Source organism: Mobula hypostoma, unplaced genomic scaffold (genome assembly GCF_963921235.1).
Source record: "Mobula hypostoma unplaced genomic scaffold, sMobHyp1.1 scaffold_199, whole genome shotgun sequence".
Taxonomy (NCBI): domain Eukaryota; kingdom Metazoa; phylum Chordata; class Chondrichthyes; order Myliobatiformes; family Myliobatidae; genus Mobula; species Mobula hypostoma.
In genome coordinates, this window is record NW_026948266.1 from 24,763 (window position 1) to 33,821 (window position 9,059).

A 9,059-nucleotide genomic window follows, 5' to 3' on the forward strand; every position below is an offset into this window, starting at 1 on the left:
CACTCTCATGACCATTTCAGTAAAGAGCTTTTCCACATGTTCCCATTAAATTTTCACTTTCCCCACTTACCCATGACCTCTGGTTGTCATCCCACCCAACCTCCGTGGAAAAAGCTGCTGGCATTTACCCTATCTATACCCTCATAATTTTGTATACTTCGAACAAATCCTCAAAGCAATGTATAATTTCATTGTTTATGTTTAGAGCCTTTTTCAGATGGATAAGATGATGAGGGGCATTGATCGTGTGGATAGTCAGAGGTTTTTTCCCAGGGCTGAAATGGCTAACACAAGGGGGCATAGTTTTAAGGTGCTTGGAAACAGATACCGAGGGGATGTCAGGGGTAAGTTTTTTACAAGGGAGTGGTGGGTGTGTGGAATGCACTGCCGGCTATTTGCGTGAGAGTGTTTCAGTTACTGTGGGGCCAGGAACCCATGCAGCTCAGTGGGAACAGGGAATAATACCAATGGAGAAAGTCAGACTGAGCCAGGTCACAGATTGGAGACGGCAGAAATGCCCCATTCATTCAGGAAGAGCATCAGAATTTGATGGTCATTCCAGATACCAGCACTGTGCCCATTCAGAAGATGATTTCTCTCTCTAACCTGGGTTGAACCTCACAGTAACAGTGTGATATCAGTTCACACCATGACAAATCAAGTGATCTCATCTGAAATGTTGTCCTACACCCATTGATCGGTTTTGTAAATCTTTTTTGCAGGTTAAAAATGACGAGGAATTTGTTTCCGGGAATCTCGAACACAACACACCAGTTTTGCTGTCTCTGTCCGGACATTTAATAAGTGGAGCAAGAGATTCACTCGATCATCTGACCTGCTGGCACACCTGTCATTTTACACAGGGGGGAGCCCATTCATTTGCTCAGACAGTAGGAATGGATCAGTCAGTCATCTCAACTGAAGGTACATCAGCAAATTCACACTGGGACAAGGACATTCACCTGTTTTGTGTGTGAGAAGGGATTCAGTCGGTCTTCCCACCTGTGGACACACCAGTCAGTTCACACTGGGCAGACGCTGGTTATATGCTGAATTTTTGGGGAAGGATTCACTCAGTTGTCTGACCTAATGGCACACCAGCGAGTTCAAACTGGGGAGCGACCATTCACCTGCTCAGTGTGTGGGAAGGGATTCACTCTGTCATCTCGCCTACTGACACACCTGTCAGTTCACATTGGGGAGAGGCCATTCACCTGCTCAGTGTGTGGGACGGGATTCACTCGATCATCTCATCTACAGAGACACCGGTCAGTTCACACTGGGTAGAGGCCGATCACCTGCTGTGAATGTGGGAAGCGATTCACTCAGTAATGTAATCTTATGTAACTCTCGCTTCAGCTAGCAGCATAATATAGGGGGTGATAGCCCCCCCAGCACGGCCAAACTTATGAAATCTCGTTTTGGTGGATGCTGTGTGATGTGTCCTGTGTTACAAATCAGTCCCCCAAAATAACAAACAGTACACAATATCTGATTAAACGAATGAGATTTAAAATTCTTACTTTGACTCTAGGGTTAGTAAAGAAAACAAAAAAAAAGTAAATGGGCCCACTCTCTCCATTCACGTCTTCTCATCCCTCCCCAGCAAAAGACCATGAAATCTCTCTTCCAGACTCACAAGGAAGAACATTTCTGTCATTGGATAACCCCGCATTCCAAAACCCTGTTATCTCTAGTCGTAACCTAAACATTGCTGCTACAGAGAAACCATTCCCTCAGCAGTGAAACATCACAGAGAGGCCGTTACATTAGCAGTGAAACCTTACAGCATGTTACACTTGTGACACACTACCGGGTTCACACTGGGGAGAAAGTTTCAATAAGCTGCTTGCTGGATATTTGTCCATCACCGTTGCTGAATGCAATTTCGAGAGTGACTATCGGTGCTGAACTCTGCAATTATTGCTGCTGCTCACCACACCCAGTTCTGCACCCTGGTCACTGGGCATGGGAGGAGTTTCTTCTGCTGCATATTCACCTTTAATGGGACTGGAGTTTAATATTCTTGATAAGAGACAAATAAATCAGTTCTATTTTAAACTCTGTCTATGGTACTTAGTGAATTTATAACACAACTAGTGTACAGTAGAGAGTCAACTCAGGCCGGCTGGACCCTGCCAGTGATTCAGTTCCACAACAGTCCTTTTAAATCCTCCCCTGTTGTTCATCTCTCGCTCTCCCTGTGGTGATGGGTTCGAAACAGTCACCACTCTGTGGGTGAAGAGGTTTCCCTTGAACTTTCTGCAGACTAAATAAGTCGAGGAGAAGGGAATCAGCAGCGGGTCGTGGCAACGAATGACAGAGTAGCAACATTTGGAGGCTGATTGACAGAGAAAATCTTTCAGTTGTCTGACTGATGATACAAACAATACCCGTTGTGAGGATGTGTTGGGAATGGTTTTATCTATTGAGGGAGTTGTTCCTGCTTGTTTATCCTGTAATATTATATCCGGATGGTTATTATGGATTGTCCGATCTGAAATAATGTATTGATTATCATATAATTTGTCAGATTTTTTGGATCTGGCTTGAATTTATGGTACCTTTACAAATTGATGGAGGGCATTCATGAGTTTGTATTTTAAAGCAAGATTTTGATGAATGATATTTGCCACTTGATTGTACCTTTGTAAGTAATCAGATTGAGTTAAACTGCTGCAGGATCCTGAAATGTGTTGGATTGTGTCTGGTTTCTCTTGGCATTTTCTGTACTTGCTGCCTTGTTTGTTTATATTTCATGTGTTTTTGATTTTCTTTTCCTTTTGTTAACCACCTTGTCCTGTAGTTCTGCAAGGACCCCTCTGTTTCTGGGAAGAGTTCTCCAACTCTCAGTCAGGTGCTCGATGCTTCCTTGTCACCATCTTGTCTGCTCAGATCATTGGGACGTCTCCCATGGAGGGTCATACTCATTCCACTGGTTAATGTTTTCTTCCACAGTGATGATTCATTTTTCTGATTTGACCTCTCATTTATGTTTTCTAGTCTGTATTTCTTACAACGATTGCATATACACACAGGGAGTGCTGAATCCTGTTCATTTTTGATGAAGATATATACAAGGGGTGATTGATATCTTCGTGGCCTCGGGTAGGAGTCAGTTTTAGAAAACCTAGCACATTTATTTTTCAACATAGTCCCCTCCTACATTTACACACTTAGTCCAGCAGTCGTGGAGCACACGGATTTTGGACCTCCAGAAAGTGTCCACAGATGGGCGATTGATAAGTTCATGGCCTAAGTTAGAAGGAGATGAGTTATAAAGCTCTCGTTACATGCACATGCAGGTCAGCTCTTTGAGTGATTATGCGGAAAGTTTGAAGTTAATAACTCATTTCCTTCTACCTTAGGCCACAAACCTATCAGTTACCCCTGATGAGTTCTTAACTTCAAACTTTCAGCATAATCACTCAGAGTTGAACTGCATGTGCATGTAACGAGGGCTGTATAACTCATCTCCTCCTACCTTAGGCCATGAATTTATCAATCACCCTCGTACTTAGAAGTTTTATCTGACTGTTGTGTGATTTTGTTTTAATGTGTGTTATTTCACTTCCTTCTTCTGTCCAAGGTAGTGTTAATCTAAGTGGGTTTGAGTGTAAATAGTCCTTTCTAAAGTTTTCCAATGTTCTTATTTATCTTTATAAATTTTACTGATTGAAATGGAACCAAGATACTTTCATTTTAAAAATGCCAATGTTGGTATTGATGAAAGTGTTTATTGCCCTTGTTGTGTTTGTTAACTATTGAGCTCTGTTTGGCAGGTTTTTTTAAGCCTTGAACGAAATTTTGTCAAAGGTTTTCCTGATTTCACACTACTTGCTATTTTCTTTGCTTGTTTATTCCAGATGCATTGGGATCAAGAGCGCCGATGAAGGGTCTTGGCCCAAAATGTTGATTCCCGTCCATAAATGCTGCCTGACATGCTGAGCTCCTCCAGCACTTTGTGTGTAGTTCTCTAGATTTCTAGCATCTGCAGGTCCACTTGTTTCCCAGATACTTATATGCTTCTTGAAAGAACAAGCCAAGAACAAGCCGGTAGTGGGGTTGTGTGGATCTGTTGGTAAAATATTAAATAAAATCATTAGAAAGAGCTGGCATAGGGTTGGAAGGTGTAGAATCTGTGGGTAGAATTAAGGAACAGCAAATGTAAAAAAAAATCCCTGATGGGAATTGTATAGAGACCCCCAAACAGTAGTAAGTATGTGGTCCACAAATTACAATGGGAGATAGAAAATGTGTGCCAAAAGGGCAATGTTACGATACTCATGGGGGATTGTCATGCGGGTGATTAGGAAAATTAGGACGGTGTTGGTCTCAAGATGAGGAATTCCTGGAATGCCAACAAGATGCTTTTTTAGAGCAGCTCGTGGTTGAGCCCACTTGGGGATCAACTATTCTGGATTGGGTGTTGTAATGAAGCAGAATTAATTAGGTCACTTAAATTCAAAGAACCCTTAGGGGCAAGGGATCTTTAGATGATCATATTCACCCTGACATTAGAGAAGGAGAAGCTAAAGTCAGATGAGGAATAAAGAGAATTAGAGAGGCATAAGAGATAAATTGGTCAAAATTGATTTTCAAAGAACACGGGCAGGGATGAAAACAGAGCAGCAATGGCAGGAATTTCTGGAAGCAATTCGGAAGGCACAGGATATATACAGTGGCGTGCAAATGTCTGGGCACCCCGGTCAAAGTTTCTGTTACTGTGAATAGCTAAGCGAGTAAAAGATGACCTGATTTCCAAAAGGCACAAAGTTAAATATGGCACATTTCTTTAATATTTTAAGCAGGATTACATTTTTATTTCCATCTTTTACAGTTTCAAAATAGCAAGAAAGGAAAAGGGCCCGAAGCAAAAGTTTGGGCTACCTGCATGGTCAGTACTTAGTAACACCCCCCTTGACAAGTATCACAGCTTGTAAACGCTTTCTGTAGCCAGCTAAGAGTCTTTCAGTTCTTGTTTGGGTAAATTTCTTGGTTCAGTCATCAGCAGCAAAGCACTGACTGTGGAAATTACAGATCAGAATATTATTAGAGTCACAGAGCCCAGCAGCACTGAAACAGGCCCTTTGGCCCTTCTAGTCAATGCTGACCTGTTTATGTTTTTACTGCCTAGTTCCAACTATGTGCACCATAGCCTCCATGCACCTGCCATCCATCTCATCACCCAAATTTCTCTTTAGTGTCTAAATCGAACCCACATCCACCACTTCCACTGGCAGCTCATTCCACACTCCCACCAACCTCTGAGTGAAGAATTCTCCTTCAGACTCCCCTGAAAGAATTCACTTTCACCCTGAACTTATGTCCAATGGGGGGGGTGAGAGGGAAGGCAGTAAGGGGATAGTAATGTTGCCTCCTTACAACAAAACTAACCCTCTCACTGTGTCAGAATCAATGATTAAATCCAGCACCCAACACTGTGCTTACATCGCTGCACATTGTAACTTGAACCATCTGACTGAGGGTCTGATGGAGACACAACCCCTGCCCTCTGCACATGTGATCATATCTCCTCTGATTCTGACATTTCAAATACCCTCAGAATGATTTTCTGATTCAGTCTGAAGGTTATGGTACATTCAGCTCATCGTCAGACCTGACAAACCAGGTCTTCCCACAGCTGGTTCCACCTGTTGGTGTGTCCTCTTTCCTCCACCTCCAGGGAAGCTGCATCTCCACACAAACTCCTCACTTGAGACGACTGTCTGTACCCGTGACACAGGAAATCACATCACTGTCACTCTCCTGATACCATCCGGGAAGCGGTACCGCAACATAAAAGCCAGGACCAACAGGCTCCAGGACAGCTTCTTCCACCAGGCCATCAGACTGATGAACTCACGCTGATCTGAGTGTACTCTATATTACATTGTCTGTTTTATTTATTATAAACTGTTATAAATTACTATGATTGCACGTTGCACATTTAGATGGAGACGTGAGGTAAAGATTTTTACTCCTGATGGATGTAAGAAATAAAGTGAATTCAATTCAATTCCTGATTCCGTGTCTGAGCTGCTCGCCTCCGGGTATCCTCCATCAACAAGCTTCTTCCTCAGTCACCATCTGTCAGATTATAAAAAACAATTAAAACGATCTATCAGACAGCTCCTGTACCCCTCCACCCCTGAACAGGATCCCCTGTTAAAACTCTCTGCTCAGCCCCTTCCCTATTCCCTTTCCCTTTCAGACTCCCGATGTGCCAGCAGATCCGAATTCACCGTGTGGACATTTCTACCCCACAGGAGGCTGTACAAACCCGTGTCCTTCTCTGATGCACAGCTCAGTGACCCCAATCCCTGTCTGCACTCGCAGCCCATGACGGTGACAGCTGTCCTAGACTCTGTAACTCACAATCTTGTAACACAGAATCTTGTTCACAGCAAGTTTAGACAGTCATTAATATGAAGAGAGAATTGTTGTTTCCTGAAAGGACAGGCGAGCGAAGCTGTCTGATCCAATTCACCAGATGGTCCGGTGTTTACAAGTTAATTTGTCCCGGGACCCACACCCACACCCACTCATAACCCCGACCCACACAGACAGACAGACTGTCCCTTCGCCCCAAACCCCCTGCACAACCACAAGGAATTGATCCACGGCCCGGGCTCGGTCGCAAAGTGAAAACCGGGGCTGAGGAGAGCCCGGAGACAAACACCCCGCTGCCCACTCCACCAACAACACGGCACAGCCGGACACATCTCACAACACCGGATCCGCTCCCGATGAAACCCGAATTTAATTTTGTTGTTCCAGATCGGACCCAACAAAAGGTGTTTTAAACTGAAGCGCTCCCCCTCACGTGACGTCACACAGCAGACCCCCCACGCGCCTGACGTCACCCATGGTCTCCCCGTATCTGCTTCTGCTGTCACGAGCACGGTGCCTTACGTCACACACGCGCTGCTGTGCTCGAGCTTTTTCGGTTTAACGGCTGAGCTACCAAGCACGAGCCACGTCCCACCCCCGAACAGTCAACAGAGGAATTGAACTGATTGCAGAGCTGCGCTATTCCCATTGGTGCGAAGCGATGTCAATCAATGGTTACAACCAATAGTGGAGCCGGACCAGCTGAGAGGGCGTTACCCCGTTAAAGCGGAACAAATCCCAAAGTAAATGTCCGCTTTCTGATTAATTTCCATTTCCCTCCGAGGGAAGTTGGGGCGTTTGTGAAGCGTCTCCTGCGGCCGGAGTCTGATGTATCGCTGAGAGGTAGGAGGAGACCGCTCGGCCCGTCGGTTTGATGCCGGTTCCCCGGGGAGGGAGAGGGGGATTTTATTGAAAGGATGAAGACGGTGAGAGAGGGGGCGGACAGGATGTTTGTCCCGGTGGGGACAGGAGGGGCTCATCTGTGGAAATGTCTGAGCCCACGGTGGTGTCGATTCACCACATTGGGGGGCAAACACCGGCAGACTGTTGCCCTGCAAGCGGGGCCAATGGTCCGGGCAAAGTGACAATTATTTGTGTTTTGTTGAGATTGTACCGGGAATATGGTGTAAAATCCCGCTCCCCACACTAACACGGGTTATACAGACCAAAGAACAAACTGCCGGAGGAACTCAGTGGGTCGGGCAGCATCTGTGGAGGGAAATGGACCGTCAACATTTCGGGCCGAGACCCTCCCTCTGGACTGAGAGTGGACGGGAAATAGTCCGAGAAAAGAGGTGAGGGGTGGGGATGGGGCAAGAGCTGGGGAGTGAGAGGTGGATCCAGGTGAGGGGGAGGTGGGAAGGTGGAAATAGTGACAGGGGTGGGAGGTGAGTGGTTGGGGCAACACGGGGCTGCAGAAGATGGAAATTAATAGAGGATTAACAAAGAGATTAGAGAGTATTTGTTATAGAGAGTGCAATGAAGATTCACCAGACTGATCCCTGGAGTGGTGGGGTCATCATATGAAGAAAGATCAAATGTGATATCCCTGTCATTTAGAGAATCAAGGACTGAGAGGTGAACACATTGAAATTCACAACATCATTACCGGTTGAACCGGGGATCCCAGTCTCTGAAAAAGGGGATGGACTGTCCGGGACTGAGATGAGGGGAAATGTCTCCAGTCCGAGGGTGGTGAATGTCTGTAAATCCCCACCACGGAGGGCAGTGAAGACTCAGTGATCGTCCTCACATAAAACAGAGGCCGGCAGATGTGTGGAGACCAGAGGGATCGAGGAAATGAGCATCGGACAGAAACATGGGGCTGAGATGCGAGAGCAGCTGTCATGGTTAGAGGGGCTGAATGGCCTCCTCCTGCTGTTTCTCACTTGATGTTTCAGTGTTCCTGTCCAGTGAGGCCTGGGGAATGTGAATAGAAATGAGTGTCTATAAACATGGACTGATTTAAATGAAACCTGCACATTTCCGGTTTGGGTCTGAATTGTGTGTCGGACCGGGATGGGAATCAAACCCGTAACTCTGTGACCCGGGGGGTGGGGGGCGTGGCGGAATTGGACGAGGAAGACATGAGGGGGGAAAAATAAAAAGGATTGCTGAAATAATACAGGAAAAATAAAATAATGTGGGTCGGGCAGCGTGTGAGGGACGAGGAGGGCAGTCACCGAGTCGCGTGGGGACCCTCCACCCGTCACCTGATCCCGTTTTACCTCAGATCCTGAGGAAAGTCCATCACCCCCCACCCCCACCCCCCATCCTACAGAGGTTGTATGGAGAGCATCCTGAGCAGCTGCATTACTGCCCGGGTCGGGAATTGCCCCATCTCGGATCGCAAGACCCTGCAGCGGATAGTGAGGTGTCAGCTGAGAAGATCATCGGGGTCTCTCTTCCCTCCATTACCGACATTTACACCACACGCTGCATCCGCAAAGCAAACAGCGTTATGAAGGATCCCACGACCCCTCATACAAACTCTTCTCCCTCCTGCCATCTGGCAAACGGTACCAAAGCATTCGGGATCTCACGACCAGACCGGGCAACAGTTTCTTCCCTCAAGCCATCAGACTCCTCAATACCCAGAGTCTAGACTGACATTCACGTCATTTATTATTATATTGTAATTTGTCCTCTACTGTGCCTATTGTCTT